The sequence below is a fragment of the Anser anser genome (genome assembly GCF_964211835.1).
Source record: "Anser anser genome assembly, chromosome: 2".
Lineage (NCBI taxonomy): Eukaryota > Metazoa > Chordata > Aves > Anseriformes > Anatidae > Anser > Anser anser.
In genome coordinates this window covers 10,884,047-10,903,472 of record NC_139721.1, presented here as the reverse complement: position 1 = coordinate 10,903,472, position 19,426 = coordinate 10,884,047, and the positions used below count along the sequence as shown (strand labels likewise).

The 19,426-nt window shown below is 40.0% G+C and overlaps 1 long non-coding RNA gene across 1 annotated transcript; it reads right to left on the bottom strand.

The window, feature by feature from the left end:
- Nucleotides 1–750: 750 nt before the first annotated feature.
- Nucleotides 751–17,754, bottom strand: LOC310893356. The gene is made up of 3 exons (XR_014578925.1): nt 17,491–17,754; nt 16,787–16,854; nt 751–1,470 (listed from the first exon to the last, which is right to left on the bottom strand). It is a non-coding gene; the product is annotated as an uncharacterized lncRNA (long non-coding RNA).
- Between the last annotated feature and the right edge of the window lie 1,672 nt (nt 17,755–19,426).

Here is a 19,426-nt window from a genome sequence, read left to right as displayed (position 1 = left end):
GTGTTCCTACCCCAAAATTGTACAATAGCACCCGTTATCCAGTGACCTGGATATGCAAATCCAAAATGTGTGTGTTTCACTAAGCATTTATGGTGGATGAAATGTAAAAGCAAGTAAGGAGAGTGTTTGTCTAAATAAACAGGCAGGAGGAAAACTGATTGAGTAACATTCTGGAGATGAAATCTTAACCCATAGTGCAGATAACATCAGGAGCTCTGAAAGACAAATAAAAACAGTGACAGAATACCTGAGTTAAACCAGGGCTGGAGCAGAATGGGAAGAATAGAAGGAACTGCTAAGGAAGTCACTGTACAGAGGTTTATAATGTTTGTATAGCAGGAGTCTGTGGGAGATGATGGATTGCCATTTCACAGTTGCTAAGAAAGAGGAAGTCTGGAGTCTAGCATCAGAAAAGTTATTGAACTGAATCTCAATACCTATGACAATTGCATGTTTGGAAGAATGAGACCAAGAGTGGAGACATCCAGTAACAGTTACATTGGGTTGCACGTAAATAAAAGAGCTGTGGTTTCGAAGGCATCAGTATTACAAGAAACAACACAGTATAATTAAAAACCCTTGACGGTTATCTTCTATACATAATGTGTTTGTTTTCTGATGAATTCTTTAGAGGGATTTGCTTCACTACCAATAGAAAATAAATATTTAAGGAGAAAAAAAAAAGAGGAAAAAAATCTCTTAAACAATTAGTTTAATTACTTTAATTACATTTACAATGTGTTTCTCATATCATGTGTTTTCAAAAAAAAATACATATTTGATAAAGGATTGTGCTCTGCTGTTGAACATGGTTAGGATTGTCTGCTAGAAAGAAAAACTATAAGCAGTGTTTGTGCAAACGTTGATTTTATATGTATGCACATATTGTTCATTGTCAATTCATTACAGTTGTCATCTTTACTATGCAAATTACAGTTTATACAGTCCTTTTTTAGCTGCTGAGACTTGGTATAAAGTGGCTGTTGTCATTGGAGTTGGGCAAAATTTTTGGAAACATAATAAGTTACGTAAGAAATAAGGAAATACAATTTCCTTGGGATGCATGTATTTACACTGAAATTATAAACATGGTTGAATTAGATGTTTTCTCTCAGGTTATTGTTATTGACATCATAGCATGTTGAAACTATTCTAATGCTGGGAGGAAAGCATTCTGCTAAGGTGATGACCGCTTTATGCATGCCCCCATGTTCTTGTCTGGGCAAGGGGAGCAGCCCCCTTCCCCTGCAGTGCTGCTGACTGACAGCAGAGCCGTGCAGAGGCAAGAAGCACCAGGCTCATGGGCTCAGAGCACAGGTAAGAGCACAGCTGTTCTGCACGGGCTTTACTCCTGACGATTCTTGGGAAGTCTGCTAGGTTTTTGCTTAGTCATCACAGGCTTTCCCAATGAGGCTGTGGGGATAAAACACTCCTCTGTGGGTGAAACAAAGACAAATCCATGAGGGAATCCTGAGAAGGAAAACAAAGAGAGTTAGCATGCATCTTCCTAATAGCAGAGGTAGTTCAAGTCTCATTGGTTGGAAAAACAATAAACTAATTATTTTAACATGGTGTTGTTTGTTTGTTTGTTTGTTTGTTTTTGTCAATGATCTTCCTAATTTTTATGAATGTATCCAATGAAAAATTTGCAGTAATATGTTTCACTCTAGAGATTTCCTTGAAATTGTTCTTTTTTACTGTTGCTATGAATATTTATTTGGGGACGACAGAGCCTGGATTAGCTAAAGGCATGTGATGTGCAATAACATCAGCCCATGATGGGATCTTCTTCACAGCTTGAGAACTAGGAGATGTGCTGTGTGCCCCTTCCAGCCTGCATGCTTTCCTTCCCATGGGAACCAAGCTTTGGAAAAAGGGATGACATTTGCAAGTACCTTTGTCTCTTCCCAACATGGAGTCATGAAAAACACTTTTTCATCCATGATCTGGAAAGTTTTCCCAGTTCCCACTCTGTAGCTTTAGCAGCTACTGTCTGAGGCATATAAACCCTATGTCATTGATAGCATTCCCCAGGTGGATTTGTTCTTGTCTACACTACACCTTCAAGGTGGCCATGTGAAAACTTCTAGTGTAAATATTCTAGGCACATACACATACATTTGCAAATATCCTTCATACCTTCTCTTTCCATTAAACTTTCTGAATTAAACCTCACTTCAGCAAATATTCATAAAAAATAAATAGAAGTGGTCATAGTCACTGTCTGAGTGAACTCTTCTTCGATGCTAAAGCAAACATTAACTAACACTGTTCAGCTTTTTACCCCAAGGCCCTCTGAGTTTATAGGAGTTTTGTCCGTACATGGACTACAGAATTTGGTCCATAAATCTCTCTCTGGGAACTTCAGATTAATCCAAAACTCTAAAACAACCTATTTTAGCTGTGACATATGCTCATTTCATTAAAATTTCCAAAGAGGTCACTTTGCAGAAGAAGAAAAAAGGCTTTGAAAAGGTGCTGCCTGAAAGGTTAAAATTTACATAAGTCTAGCATTATTATCATTATTAATACCTTTGCATACCCCTCACAAGCTTCAAGGTGCTTTACAGAATTAAATTATACCCATTTTCAGGGAAGTGGGAAAAGTCCTGTCAGCTTCATGATTTGAAATGAGATTTTTTAAATTCCTCAGAAACACCCTGACAGAAACATTTTTGCTTTACTGCATGGAGAAGAACTCATCATTTTTCTCCACCTTCAGCTTCCCTGTCTGTGATCTGGAGAGGCTTGAGCCAATTGTTCTCACCCTGGTTCCATATTTCTTTTTCTCCCCTCAGAAATAAGGTTCCAGTTAAGCTGATTTGGGTGAAGACCATATTGGTTCAGGGTCCAGTGTCCCACTTTCTGGTAGCAAGGGAAGTATAAATGGACTTTTTGGAGGTGGTCTGCAACACTCATTGTCTGTTGTTACCTTACAGGTAATTTTGACATCTCAGTCTTTCCCATCTTCTCATTTGTGGAACTGTGGCTGAGGACAGACTTTATTTTTTCCTTATTTTCATGGCTGGGTATTTGCAAACATTTGATTTCCCACTGTCTAAATTCTGAATCTGGTTGGACTCTTGATCCAGTATAATGCTATTAAAAGAGCTGAGGTTAAAGGGGATTACCAAAAGGAGCACTCTGAAGAAAAAGTGGAATAAAAACTGGTTGAAAACAGAAGGATCTAGCTTCTCTGAATAAATACCTTAAAAGCAATGTTGAAAGCTAGCCATGCTGTCACAGAGAGCTATCAGTTAGTGGATCTGAACTCTGTGGAACAAGCAAACATGTTGAACTGAATTGTACTTCATGCAAATCACTTTATGTAGCTTTGAACTTAACTCCCCTTTCTTCCTTACCCTGATTTCCAAGGAATTTTCTTTTTCTCCTTAATTATTTGCCTTTGTTTGCTTTTATTCTGTATCATGGCACGATCTCTACTATAGGAGGGGCAAGTTCCACATCAGACAGCTGTTCCAACCAAAAAAAAAAAAAAAAAAAAGAAATCCAAACCCAACAACATAAGAAAAAAAAAACAACAAACCAAACCACCCAGATAAACAGGCCTCTAATCTGGAGGCATATGAAAGTTCTCCAGACAAGGTCTGCCTCCTGCTTGGGGTTCATTTTGCTTTCTGGTTCTCATATACAGAGGCCTGCTTGGGAAAATCAGACAGACTGTGTCTGCTTTGAATTTATCAGGCAAACGAACACAGAAAACAAGAGTGTTTAGACTCCAGGCTGCTGGTGAATGCTCAGAATTCCCCACTGTCCCAATGACTGTAGAGTTAGTTGGCACATCTTCAATAAAAAATTACATCAGTGATGCTCTGGAAACTCAATCGAGTCACAGAAATGACAAGAAAATAAGCAAATCTTCAGTGAAAGCTTTGGCAAAAATTCTCTATTTCATTTCAAATGTAATAGCAATTTACAGGTCTCTAATTTCTATTTTATTTTTAGTGACAAATGAATTACTAGTACAGCTCCTCATAATCTATTTCTTTCCATTTCTCAGACTCTTCTGGGGAGTGGTATAATTTTAGACTATAAAAATATGAGCCATCTGGTTTATATATAATTGAGCCACTCATACGTACATTTTTTAGATGCAAAGCTATGCCTTAGACCATACTTGAGAAAGGCTGTAAGAAGTTATATGTTGTTAAAAGCCATTCTGACTCTACTTCACTGCCTTTCTAGGCATGTCTCCCAACTGACCATGGTGTAGACCTACTGGATGGTGTCACCTTGGGTGAGAGGTGACACAGAGGCAGAGGTGACTTCCATGCTATGCATGGAAATTACTATATTGTCACTCACAGAAGCCCTTTGGGGACTACAAGGATATGTATGTATTTAAGCAGTTAAGCAGAACTACTGGTTCTGTCTTGTCATAAGTGCTCCAAAGCAGAAGCGAAGGTAGTACTGTCTTGATTTTTTCTTTCCCATCAATTCATGGTCAGTTAAGTTGATCAGTATCACTGGCTAGTCAGTAAAACCAGTACCTGGAATTGTCAAGAATTTTGATATACAAATCAAATTGGAAGAGCCAATTGTACATTTTTCCTCCTGCTTCCCACCATCTGCATAGTCTAGTGCAAAGGTCCTTCCTGCTTGTGGTTGACAATGCAGCTGTAACATATACTAGTTTGGATTTACATCTCTGGCTCAGCATCTCTGTAAAATGCCTTGTGAAGTATTCAGTGAGTGAGGCATCTATTCCCCACATTTTTTTCCCTGCACACCTGGAAGGGAGCGATCCCGAAGGCATTAGCTTTTCCTCAGCAGATACCCTAGTGATGTTATTTGCTGTTCTACCTCCAGTAGCAAAGTACAAAGCTGCAAAATTTGGATCTAGTTCCCAGTTTGATCCCAAGATCATGGCAAGCAAGCAGCCAAGACAGGAACAAACAGCGCAGTCAAAACAGTGAGCAAATGTGCTGAGTGTTAGTAGTTAATGAAATACAGTTGGCTGCCACTGCCATTGGGCAAACACAGACTGGAGGCTTTCAGCACAGCAATACTATATTTGCTCTAAATGGCTTTACAGCAATAATTGAAACACAATATGCAATTAAAGCATATTTACTGCATCCACTTAAAATTTGTGAAACCGATGAGGAACACACTTATTCAGTAAACTTATCTCATTCTGCTTGCACTGCTAGCTGGGCTAGGAGAGAGACAGAAAGGCAGAATGCTCTGAAGAAAACAGCTCTGCCACTGAAAAATGCATATTCCATCATCCTAAAACGCCTACTAATGCAATTAGCAGGACAGGATCCAATGAAACATCAAACTGATAGTGGCTTCACACAGGTTTATACATCTGCTACCAATCTGTTGTCCATTTATGCCCTGTTTATGGCCCAAGGGAACAATCTCTGTGTGCAGGCTTTACTCACAAGAATACTGCTTTGCAGAATGGTGCTCTAAGGCTGTACATTACTTGGCACAGGATTTTTTATCTTACGTTCTGCTCAGAAACAACCTGATTCAAGGCTCTGAATAGATAGCTATTGACATTAATGTGCATTAGATCAAACCCTAGGCAACCTCCATACTACCTGGATGCTGACAAATAACTTGGAGAACTCCTGCAACAGTTTTCAGAATTTACAATCTCTTGATGATTTTACACACTTTCCTGCCCTGCTATTTTCACTTCCAATCAGTAATCTTGCATTTCATCTTAATAGTTGGAACAGATGGAGAAAGCTGACTTGGAGTTTGAGTATTCAGACTTGCTGAGAATATGCACAATGTTCTTTCCATGAACACTTGTGATAGATTTCTGGTGACTACAGCCATGCATTCCTCAAGAAATTAGGAACAGGAGCACTTGCCATTTTTTCCAAGTGACAATAATTAATTAGAGAGACACTGAGAAAATGTGGAGTTGTTCATGGCTCCAGAGTTGTATGAAACAGAGTTGTCTGAAACAGAGAAACTTCTTTGTTAGGACAGTGCTCTGTTTTCTGCATCCTTCTAGAACTATTTCTCAGGAGTCTGGTGAGAGATCTTTCTGGTATAGCAGAGCTTGGGAAATTCTGATTAGATGTCCATTACCTATACTTCCCAGGCCCCAGTCAATACAAAAGATAGGAGCTGATGAGAAGGTATCACAGTGCATTTAATATGCTGTGCCACCATGTATCTGACAGACAGAGATGTTAAAAACTCCTCCCTGGTGGAGGAGATGGTTAGATTCTTGGATGATAGATTTATTTATTTCATTATATTCATTTCATTATATTCATTATATCATATTTATTTATTTATTTATTTCACTTTTTCCCATCATTGTCTAAAGTCAGTTATAGACTGAATAATGACTTAATCAACCACAGAACAAGCAAATATGTCATGAACGCCTGTCTCTTATCAAGTTACATTCCAAAAAAAAAGAACAGGGAAAGGTCACCTTCACATTGCTGGCCAACTTAAAGGGATGCAAAAATGCATACATAAATTTCACATTCTCGGGGACAATTCAGACTAGGTACCATGTCCACTAAGCACAGCACCATCAATTGCTACAGAAAAAAAGAAATCAACAATATATAAAGTCTAACCAATTTCTCCTTCGACTCTGACACAAATTTTCTCCCTCTGTATTAGTAGACTAAGTGCTAGGAATGAGCTACATTAATTAAATTCCTTTTTAGTGGCTCAGGAGGCAAACTTTGTAAAGAAAAGGAAAGGGACTAAAATTTGGATTTAGACACTAAGATGTGGATTGATTTCACTTCATTTTAACCATCTGGTCTAAGCCCATTATTTTTGTTTCTATCAGCCCTTTTCAAACAAAGAAACATGCTTACAAAAGATTAAGTTAGAGATTACCTTAAAAGATAAGTGATTTTGCAGCACTTTGGTTAAATACGACAAGATGAGGACAGGCTATAATGACAACAATGAGGAGAGCAAGGAAAGAATTTTTTTCCTTTTACAGAAACCTAAATGAGAACAGAAGAACTTCCAAAGATCACTGTCCCAGTGGCTCCTGCCTTCTTCAGGATCTTGCTTGCCAGAATTCAACGACTCCAACAATTGCAGATGTTACATGCAGTTCATAGAAAATTGGAACTAACAAGATGCACTTTTTATTCTAATGTAAAGAAACAGCTTCTTAGACCAATTTCATTGGAATCATAGAATGGCTTGGATTGGAAGGGCCCCTAAAGATCATCTAACTCCAACACCCCTGCCATAGGCAGGAATGCCACCGATTAGATCAGGCTGTCCAGGACCCATCCAACCTGGCCTTGAACACTGCCAGGGATGGGATCTCCACAGCTTCTTTGGTAACCTGTTCCAGTGCCTCACCACCATTACAGTGAAGAATTTCCTCCTAATATCTAATCTAAATCTATCCTCTTTTAGTTTAAGGCAATTCTCCCTCGTCTTATCATTATCTACCTGAATAAAGAGTCCTTCTCCATTCTTTTTATGAGACCCCTTTAAGTATTGAAAAGCCACACTTAGGTCTCCTCTGAGCCTTCTCTTCTACAGGCTGAACATTTCCCATCATCTCAGTCTCATCATCTATGTCATTGATAAGGATATTGAAAAACACCTGTCCCAAGACAGACCCCTAATGGACACCACTCATCACCAGCCTCCACCTGGACATAGAGTCAATAACCACTATTATCTGGCTGTGGCCATTGAGCCAATTCTTTATCCATCAGATGGTCCACCATTCAAATCAATATCTTCCTAATTTAGAGATTAGGATGTCATGTGGGACCATGTCAAAAGTCTTACAGAAGTCCAAGTAGATGACATCGGTCATCTGGAAACCAGGAGCATCTGTAAGATGAACTAATATAAAAGGGCATAACACAGCAGAACAGAAGCCCCATAGAAGTGCAATGGGACAGGAGCAGAGAGAAATGTTGTCTTTTGGGCCTCATACTGTTGGGACTCACACGGTTACCTCTGTCTCACTTGCCTGAACTTCACCTTTTCACTTGAAAAATCACTTGTTCATGTTCTCCTATCAAGCCTGTGTGATGTTGTTTAAAATCTATAAATTCCTGCTAGAAATTGAGTGCAGTTTTTAAATCACCTCTGAAAGTCATTTGGAAACTAGAATTTCACTGATATCATAACCTGTGGTTAATTTATTAAATGGGGGGTTGAGAAACATTACAGAATGTAAAATGAATGATATAGCTAATAAGGAAGAGTTTAAACTATATCATATGATTTAACAGATCATCAAAAATGCATACGTACACAATGATTTCAGTAGTAATGTGCTTTTTATTTGAAAATTGTGATTCTATGTTCTCTGGTTGTCTAGGGAAATAAATTATAAGAAGTCTTTTATGACTGGTGCATCTTTCTGCACACCACCATCTGCTTCCATGACACCTGATACAAGGAGGGGGACCACACTCTTTTAACCCATCTTCCATTAGCACATCTCACTCTGTCATTGCTTATTCACAAATACAACAACCTGATGGGACCTGTGAAACTACTAACAGAGGAGAAGTCTGGCAAAAAATGCTGAAAGCATAAGAATAGCAGGTAATCTAAAAGATAGCTTCAAGAAACAACAGGAGAATGAGCAGCAGTGTGTGTTCACACTGCTGTGAATCTGAACAGTACAGCATTTTAACTGCATGTAGGAAATACACTGTTTTTTGTTTGGATTCCTTATGCCTTTGCATAAACCCTTTTGAAGCAGTAAATACAAAGCATTCCTTCTTACATCAAGAGGTCTGCTAGCTGGGAGGCAGAAACAAAGTCAAAACCTTTTATGTGGTCCAGGCAGTAAGAGGTGGAAACATGGCTCCATCCTTGGTTAATGGTAAGAAAATATGTCTGACTTAGACATATGTTGGATTTTTATTTATTTATTCATTTATTTATTTATATTTCTTAGCCTTTGTTTTGGGATGTGGAATGAGAATGAGATCTCTGCAAGGATTACACAAAAGAAAGAGTGCAAGAGAAAGAATCTGTGGAACAGAAGACCAGGCAATAAATCTTCCTTGGGATGGTCAAGCTGCTCCTTAAATAGGAAACCTGGGATGAAAGCCCTGTCACAAATTTAGATCTGCCTAATTATCAGGTATGGAAGTCTGTCCTCTCACTTCATCTGCCCCCTGCCTGAAACTTCAAAACACTTCTCAAAGACAATTATGCCAAATTTAATATTTCCCTGTGAATTATTACACCGTTTACAAAGCAATTTTTTAAATTAAAAATGTCAGTTTAGAGAAACAAATGGGGAGGTGGAGTTTATTTAGCACTTCTTTGGAAGGGTCTTTACGGAATTCCTCACAGTTAATTTTCCTGGATGAATTGGATGGCTCTTCTGATCTCATCAAATATGTGGTGAAAACAAAACCCTCCTCGAGTTATCCAACTGAATAAGGAATGCCTGGAGGTAGAAATGGAGAGTTAGTACCTGCACTTCCTTTCCCACCTTGGGAATAACTTCTGGCTGTGCATCTATCTACACCACACCTGGAATTACCTTTCCAACTTCCCTACCTCTCCTTCACGTCAGGAGACTGTTCATTAGTAATTGCAGTGCAGGCTCCTTTGCACTATGGAAACTCAACGCATTATATATTGTGACTTTGTTTTTCAGTGGAAATAGTTTGGCAGACATCTCTTCAAGGACAGCATCGATGTCTGTGTTAAGTTACCATTCTTTATCTTTAACTTGTCCTGTCAGTTTTCTGGCAGAGCACAGTAAATCTAAAACATTTGGAGTTACACAAATTATTTTCCAGACTGTCGTGTCTCAGTTCAGGGCTGGAGCATAGTAAGTAAACAGATGTGATTTGGAACTAGAGTTGTACTTGTCAGACCAGCAACCTGAGCTTTGACATTCAGAAATATGCTATAAGTACTTGCTTTGCAGTTTTGTTCTTAAGCTGTATAAAAGCTAAGACGACAGTGTATGGTACGGGTCCGTGACAATACTGCTCAAGTGAACAGAAGGGCCCTGATTTACATCATCTGACAAATGAGCCTCATGCTCACTTTTCTATCCAAATAAACAAAGATGTTTAATCAACTGTACCACAGGTTTTCTTCTGAAGATGATGTGGTCCATTCAAATGGGCAAGAATATTATAAGTAAAACAGAAATATGGAGCAACAAGAAGCAAAGATTCACCATATCTTTGGAAGGAAATTTTAAAGAAAAAGATGATTTTTCATTCATAAGTTGACACAAATCAGATTACTGTACCTAGGGAAGACCTGTGGATCTTAGGTATAGGCAGGCATTGAGTAGTTCAGTTGTTACTTTTGTTGTTTCTGACTAAGAATTAGGTTATCAGGGAGTAGTAATTCATTCTTAGTAAACCTAACAAATATAGAATGAAACTTACTGAAGTCTGGTATTTATTTATTTATTTATTTTATTTAATACTGGTTATCTTCCTATTTTGTAGCTTGCAATAAATAATTAAATAAATAAATAAAAGAGATAATACATACAGATACATTCTTTGAAGACAAAACTTCTGAAAAAATAAGTACTTTGGTCAGGTTTATATCTTCTGCTACACTCCTGGGATTTATTTATTTATTTATTTATTTATTTATTTATTTATTTAATTGTTAGTTTAGTTCAGCTTAAAAAATAAATAAATAAATTCTACTGGTAAGCAATCAGCAATTAGTTTTCATTTCTAATCAGCCAGAAGGGAAAATTTGAGATTAAAAGCGTGGAGATGAAGGGCAGAGCTGTCCTGAACCAGGATGAAAGTTCCTCTGTGAAAATGCAAGCCAACGGTATCCTGGGCTGCATCAAAAGAAATACTACCAGCAGGCTGAGGGAGGTGATTTTCCCCCTCTACTCTGCTCCTGTAAGACCCCACCTGGAGCCCTGCATTCCCCTCTGGGCCCCCCAGCACAAGAAGGACATGGACCTGGTAGAACAAGTCCAGAGGAGGGCCAGGAGGATGATCAGAGGGCTGGAGCATCTCTCCTGTGAGGACAGGCTGAGAGTGTTGGGGTTGTTCAGCCTGGAGAAGAGAAGGCTCTGGAGAGAACTTATTGCGGCCATCCAGTCCTAAAGGGGGCCTGAAGAAAAGCTGGTGAGGGACTCTTTGTCAGGGGGTGTAGTGATAGGACAAGGAGTAATGGCTTTAAACTAAAAGAGGGTAGATTTAGAATAAATATTAGGAAGAAATTCTTTACTCAGAGGGTGGTGAGGCCCTGGCACAGGTTGCCCAGAGAAGTTGTGGATGCCTCATCCCTGGCAGTGTTCAAGGCCAGGTTGGATGGGGCTTTGGGCAACCTTGTCTAGTGGGAGGTGTGCCTGTCCCCACAGCCGGAGTGTTGGAATTAGATGATCTTTAAGGTCTCTTCCAACCCAAATCGTTCTGTGACTCTATGACTCTAAGAAAATCACAATGAAACACCACCATGGTTCTTTGTCACGTATCTACTTGGCAACTCTTTTATCAGATTCTTTCCACTCTTTCAGAAGGAAATTCTTAGTAAGAAACTGATGGAGGTTATGAAGGTATGATGTTGAGAAAGGGATTGTATAGGGTACTAAGTGAGTTTATGGAGGTGTGTAGGACCTGTTTGGGAGCTTGCAGGTTTGGGTCAGATCATGCCAAAACTTATTCTAACAATGTAACTGTAACAACAATAAAATTTCAATGGGCAGAAAACACCCTTGGGTACTGCATATAAGGGTAGGGTAGGGTTATACACCATGAAAACCAGCTTATTCTGTGCTTGTTTCAAAGCAATAAATCCTTGCTGCAGTCCTCACAGTTCCAACCCCATGATTTCTGTGGGAGATTTTTCTGCACCCACTCAACTGTAGCCTTTAAAATCTGCTCTGAACGTTCTCCAGTATTCTTGAACTGGTCAGTAACTACAACAAGATAAGAAACAAAAACACTGGGAAGAAAACAGAAAAGAGAGCCTGATGCCAGTAAAGCATTCCAAGAATCATGGTGGGTTTGTTGTTGTTGTTTGCTTGTTTGTTTGTTTGTTCTTCATTAGGGCTTCAGTATTTGTTCCACAAGTTGAAAACAATGAATAGTTATTGTTTTACCCTCATGAAGAGAAGGAGGAATAGGCTCCTTGAGGCAGTGCAGAATCAGCTTTGTCACCTTGCATAATTTTGTATGCTGCAAGTGTCTATGAGCCAGAATGCTGTGCCTTAATGCTGTCTAATTCTGCCACTCCAGTCCACTTCCAGTGCAATCTACAATAATAACCCACAGTATAAACCAGACTTCATAGCAGAGGTATCCATCAAGATGTCTAAGCACACAGAAGGCAACATAATGCTTCTGATATCTTTCTACCAAGACTGAAAGTAGATTGGAACATTCCATGTATTTAAATAAAGTTATGGAAGTCTTGCTCAATGGCCTTTATGTTTTAGTAACCTTTTTTACTTTCCTTAGCTAATGAAGTTCATCTATGTTTTTGCAAACTCAGTGCTGCCTTAGGAAAGAGGGTTCACATACTTAGTAACTTAGTAATGAGATTTCTGTAAAAGGCTGAAGCTTCCTCCATGCAGAGAAAAAAAAATACATTTAACTAAAGGAGAAGGCAAATGTAATGAAAAATACTCACTCCAGGAGCAACTATTTCCAGGATTAGTTCTTCTCCTAAAAATTTGAGGTCAAGGTAGAAATACAAATACATTTCTAAAAGCCAACCACTCAGGTGGTACACACTGGCGTGACTCCACTGAGTTGGCAGAGCTACATAAGAACTAACAGAAGTGAAAAAGCTGACCCATACCGCATATTTCAACAGATGAGTAAGTTTATTTTTTAATAAAACCTGAAAATATAAATAGTTGTGGAGTAGTACTTAACTGCTGGGGATCCCAGCACAAGAAAGACACCGACCTGTTAGAGCAAGTCCAAAGGAGAGCCATGAGGATGATCAGTGGGCTGGATCACCTCTCCTGTGAAGACAGGCTGAGAGAGCTGGGGCTGTTCAGACTAGAGAAGATAAGGCTGTGGGAGACCTCATAGTATTTAAAGGAAGTATTTAAAGGGAGCCTGCAAAAAAGATCGGAAGAGATTATCACAGAATGTAATGATAGGACAAGGGGTAACAGTTTTAAACTAAGAGAGGGTAGATTTAGATTAGGTATTAGGAAGAAATGCTTTACTCAGAGGGTGGTAAGGCACTGGCACAGGTTGCCCAGAGAAGCTGTGGATGTCCCATCCCTGGAGGTGTTCAAGGCCAAGCTGGTTGGGGCTTTGAGCAACCTGATCTGGTGGGAGATGTCCCTGCCCATGGCAGTGGGGTTGGCAGGCAGGCTTTAAAGTCCCTTCCAACCTAAACCATTCTGTGATTCTATGATTTATGCGCACATATTAGGGTTTGCATGTCTTGCTTTCTGAAGTCATGCAAAAATTGTGTCCCTCATTACATTATGGCACTTCTAATGTTAGTGAAACAGAAATCCCTACAAATATGAACACCTGAACGTGTATATCACAGATATAAAACACAAAATTGTAGTTATAGGTAGAGATTTAACAATTTAATCCTTACTTGTAACATTAAAAAAAGGCCCAGGAAAGATCCTGTCCTGAGGGACAACTGCATCAATTTCGTGTTGTTTATAGTACAGCAAGTACATTCTCCTGCAGGTTGTTGCTATTTACAGATTCACAGATTTCTCTAGGTTGGAAGAGACGTCAAGATCATCGAGTCCAACCTCCGACCTAACACTAAGTACTCCACTAAACCATATCCCTAAGCTCTACATCTAAACGTCTTTTAAAGACCTCCAGGGATGGTGACTCCACCACCTCCCTGGGCAGCCTGTTCCAATGCTTAATAACCCTTTCGGTAAAGAAGTACTTCCTAACATCCAACCTAAACCTCCCCTGGCGCAACTTTAGCCCATTCCCCCTCGTCCTGTCACCAGGCACGTGGGAGAATAGACCAACCCCCACCTCTCTACAGCCTCCTTTCAGGTAACTGTAGAGAGCGATGAGGTCGCCCCTGAGCCTCCTCTTCTCCAGGCTGAACAAGCCCAGCTCCCTCAGCCGCTCCTCGTAAGACTTGTTCTCCAGACCCCTCACCAGCTTGGTCGCCCTTCTCTGGACTCGCTCGAGCACGTCCATGTCCTTCCTGTAGCGAGGGGCCCAAAACTGAACACAGTACTCGAGGTGCGGCCTCACCAGAGCCGAGTACAGGGGCACAATCACTTCCCTCGACCTGCTGGCCACACTGCTTCTTATACAGGCCAGGATGCCGTTGGCCTTCTTGGCCACCTGAGCACACTGCTGGCTCATATTCAGCCGACTATCCACCAATACTCCCAGGTCCTTCTCGGCCAGGCAGCTTTCCAGCCACTCATCTCCCAGCCTGTAGCTCTGCTTGGGGTTGTTGCAGCCCAGGTGCAGGACCCGGCACTTGGCCTTGTTGAACTTCATGCAGTTGACCTCAGCCCATCGCTCCAGCCTATCCAGATCCTCCTGCAGAGCCTTCCTGCCCTCGAGCAGATCGACACACGTACTTAGCTTGGTGTCATCTGCAAACTTACTGAGGGTGCACTGGACGCCCTCATCCAGATCATCGATAAAGATATTAAAGAGGACCGGCCCCAGTACCGAGCCCTGGGGGACTCCACTAGTGACCGGCCTCCAACCAGATTTGACTCCATTCACCACAACTCTCTGGGCCCGGCCATCCAGCCAGTTTCTAACCCAGCGAAGCGTACGCCAGTCCAAGCCACGAGCAGCCAGTTTCTTGAGGAGAATGTTGTGGGGAACGGTGTCAAAAGCCTTACTTAGGTCAATTTAGGTCATTTAGGTCATTTAGGAGTTTTTCTTCTCTGAAAATCCTCAACAATAAAGGCAGGCTAAAATAAATCAGTTGTTTCTTCACTCCACTCTTTGCTGATGTTCTATGAAGTCATTTAAACAGAGGAAGCCTGAAGTCTATGTCATTCAGGGAGTTTACTGTGAGTGAGGGACAGCCATTGCAGAACAATCTTTGTCCAGAAGTGAGAATCAGTTAATGTTACATCACATTTTAGGCAGGTTCGTTAACTTGCTGGTTAGATTTCCCTGAAATGGCAGGTCTCCTGGAGACATTTCCTATGTATGTGAGCCACAAGGGTTTGATTACAACAGTGCGGTAGTGTGTCAGCCTGTGTGCCCATGCATCTTTCCATGTAAATGTATAAATATATATGTGTATTTAAATATTTAAAAATCTCTAATGTACTGAATTGCTCTTCTGAATTATGCTATTTATACAGCAAATATTTACATTGAACTGCATACATATTTTAGTAGGAAGAGACCTAGGCAGATCGCTTAGTCTCTTCCCAAGCTTTGCCCTGGGACCAAGTAATCTTTGGGAGATGTTTCCTGTATAAGATCTTAGATATCTACAAATGAGGAGATTCTGCAGTCATTCTGACAATCAATTCCAGAGCCTAAGGCTATAATATTCTCATTCCCAAATGTGTAAGAACCTCACAACATATAGTTCAAATTTTTCATTCCAGAGTGCATTAACTTTGCATTTGTTAAAGCACAGAAGCTCTTTGGCCATCATAATGTCCATTCACTTGGTTTTATTACACCCCTACAAAGCTCTGGTGTCAACAAGTAACACAACTTGTATAAATACATGCACAACCTTCCATATTTACTAGTTCATTGATTACTACCCATGTCTTCTTCCAAATTTCCACTACACTTAACAAATATCGTTAGTATAATGTAGAGTTTTAGGTTACCTAGTGCTTAACTTTATACCATACTGGAGAAAAAAGAGTCTATTCTTTGTTTCCCACTTTTCTGACAGTTCCAAATTCATGAAAATGCCTGATATCTCATGCATGACTATTTTCATTCTTTATAAATTCTCCTGCAAAGATTTCTCTCTGAGACCTTTAGAAAGTCTAATGAAATGTAACTACTACTGTTCCTTTTTCCACTCTTTAGCTGATGTGTTCAAAAGATGTACCTGTCACTATTTCCTTTTGCAGAAACTACTTGTATTAATCTAGACCGTACAAAGTTCATGCAAGTGTTTGAAATCTAATTTTTCTTTTTTATCTCAACCGGTTCTTTTTCCACTCTTTTTTTTTTTTTTTTTTTGGTCAACTCTTAAAAATAGTGACCTTTGAAGGAATGAAAATATCTGCTGCTTTCTTACCATATGTGAAAATGAGTGAAAATTTTGTTCTTCTCTTGAAACATATTTGCTTGTTTTATATTGTATATCTTGCCTGGATAACAAAGATTATAAAATTTTCTGTTTTCATAAAAGTTTCACAAACAGAAAAACAGATAATAAATATCGTTACAAGGTTTATTAATGCACATAGAAGTATGTTTAATTCAGAAGCCTGACTAAGGACTAGGAAAACAGAATTCTGTGAAGTAGTCATCCCCAGGTTAGCAACTAACAGCTCCAAAATCACCATCTACTATTTAAATAAGACTGTGTACCATAGATAAATCAAAAGAAAACAAACAAACAAACAACACAAAAAAATCCACCACAACAACAGATTTTTTTTAAGTGAAATAAATGGAGTGGGGTGACTTTCAGGTCTCTTTGTAATAAAGTGAAACAGAAGCAAATCACCCAGATTTGCCTCTTTCCTCATCAGCTTCAGAATTCCTCTTGTGTGGGCAGAGTGCAGATGTTTTGCACAGAGTTTGGAGCTGCAGTTCAGCCCTGTAACAGATATGCAAAACACCTAGGAAGCTGCAGGCCTTGGGAAGTTCACCGGTGCTGCTCACGTGGTAAAGCAATGGTTTTTGCGTGTCAGAGGAATTACCTGACAGCCGGCGTTTCTCCCCTCCAGGCTGCTGCCGGAATTCTTCTGCTTGCTTTCAAGAACATATGCTTTAAAAAAAAAAAAAAAAAAAAACTTTGCTATTTGGCACCAAAAGCCTTATTTTAATTTCTGGGTGCAGCTTTTTCTCTGAACATATTGTGAAATACCAGTGCGTTACCCATCTGTTCCAACTTGGTGTCTTCAGGGCTGAGTGCTGTAGAGGAAAGGTTATCATTAACTTGCCTTAAAAGACTTGATTTGCTTACAAAAACAGTGAGTGGGGAAACTCATTGTATTCTGCTCACACTGCAGGTTATTACTCTTTGTTTTAATGAAAAGTGTTCAGTGACAAAATCCTCACTGCAGCCTGATGAATCTGAAAAATCCAAACCAAACCTGAGAAATCTTTCCTTCCATTTTGATTCAGGTTTTTCTTCAGTGCGGGATCTGAGGAACCCCACAAGCCATAGACAGACCTGGGTTTTGTGGAGTGATTTCATGGACACAAGTTGACTCAGGAGGCTGATGGATTTGTGGACATCAGTGAGCCTAAATAACCAGCTGTGAGTTTGTAAAAGTGGTAACCTCTAAGTTGAATCTGTACCACACAGGGATTTCAGAGTAATTCCTGGCACTGTTAATAGAGAAAAGGTCTTGTCATAGCAAATGGGTCAACAGAGTTTCAAATGTTTTAGCTCACTTACCTCATTGAAAGCTTTCTGGGAAGTTAAGTTTCTGCATTTTCTACAGCCATGGAATCCATGAACGGTTTGGGGTCTGCAAATCTTACTCTGATAGTTTTACAGCCCCATATGAACTTGCACAACCTAAAGGAGGCATACGACATCACCCTGGGCTTTTCCTGGCTGCTGGTGAATCACTTGACAGGAGGAGAGCACTGCACAGGGGTGTAGAAGGCTGAACAGGGCTCTCTGCACCACTCAAACCAGGACTTGGGTCCACCAGGTTCCTCAACACAGGGGTTCAGTCAAAAAGGCTTCATGGCAATGGCCCCTCCATCTCGAAACTGCACAAGAATCCAATGTCCTACAGTCAAGGAGCCAAGAGTTTCAGTGCATTCCAGCAAATTCTGAGATGATTTAAGAATTTGATAAAAAAAAATGTCCATCTGATCCTAGGTAACAAACCCCAATTGCTACTTTAAGAAATGTCCAGAACTTTCTGAAACACTGTCAATCATTGTCATCATGACAGGAAACTCTCCACAGCCATGTATCTAAAAGGAACTGTGATAAGATTTTGTAAGTTTTTGTGAGATATTTTGGTAAAGAAATGACATCTACATGTTCCAATTCTTTAAATGCATGTATATGTTAAAGTATGTGCATGTATAGGTGTACATGCATTATTATATGTTTAAGAGTGTATGGGTGTGTATGTATGCTGGTGGGTAGGTGCTTACAGATGTGGGTGTAAATCTTCCTGTCAGTCAGTTCAATCCAATATATAACAAAACCAGGGTCATTTCAAAGGCACTTTATTCCCACAACTGTTATGAAAATCAGAAACTGGGTGGAGGAAAAACAGACTATGGCTACATCTACAGAAGTGAGTTAAACATGCCTAGTACTGTTCTCTGCTCCTGAAGCCAATTGGCACCAAACTAAGTTTCCATACTATTAAACTCTTTTACCCTCCCAAGAAGGGTGGCCATGTCCAAGTGCCTATTTTGATGGACCATAGCCTTTTCTTACTCTTAAGCAGTTCCTGGGAACTGTTTAAGAGAGTGCTAGTTTTCTCTGGTCAGAACTATGCCAGCCAATATTCTCACAATTTAACAGCATAGTTGATTAAGTTCCAGTGCTTGGGAACATTCCCTAGTATTGTTTAATTTATTAATGTAGATGCAGCTTACATGTGCACCCAACTGAGAAGCAGGCTGTTCTGTTAATTCAGGCTTTATTAGACATCAGAGTATGCCCAAGGTAGTGATGCTGTGAATACCCCAGCAGTGGGGAATGGCTCAGATCTGCACTTTGCTAGATGTCGGAGGAGACTACTAGGTGGCGCAAATCCACAGGAAACTGGGCTGTATTAGTTCCACTGTTCACAGACCTGCTTATTCCTTCATGTCACCAACCACAGCACCTGCTGCAGGGAAGGCATGTTAATCAAGGTTGAGGGAGGTTGTCAAGTGGGCTCTGAGGGATGCTTGCACTAAAGTGGCTTGTGATTTCCGAGGGGTAACAGCATCCCTTCTTTGGACTGAGGCCACATGAAAGTCAGCAGTGCAGGCATCTGACTTGCTTTAGTGCCATGTTTTTTGTTTGTTTGTTTGTTTGTTTGTTGTTGTTGTTTTCAATGACCTATAGACAGTGCAACAGAACACCTGGAGCAGTACACACAGAGTGGTAACAAATAGTCAAACTTCTATGTACAGAAAAAGCTGAATGAAGAACTTGATTAGAGCTGAAAAAAATAGAAGATTGGTAGAAAAACCACAAGAGGGACTAAAAACTATGACTGCTCAGGGAGTACAGATGCTTCTGTTGTCCTTTTGGTCCACAGAGAACTCCTTTGCCTTACCTGTAGTTCGCCAGCACTTGCTGCGTGAAGGAGCTGCTGTTTACCATAGAGGGGATACTTAAGTCAAAAGCCTGTACCCACAAACACCAACAC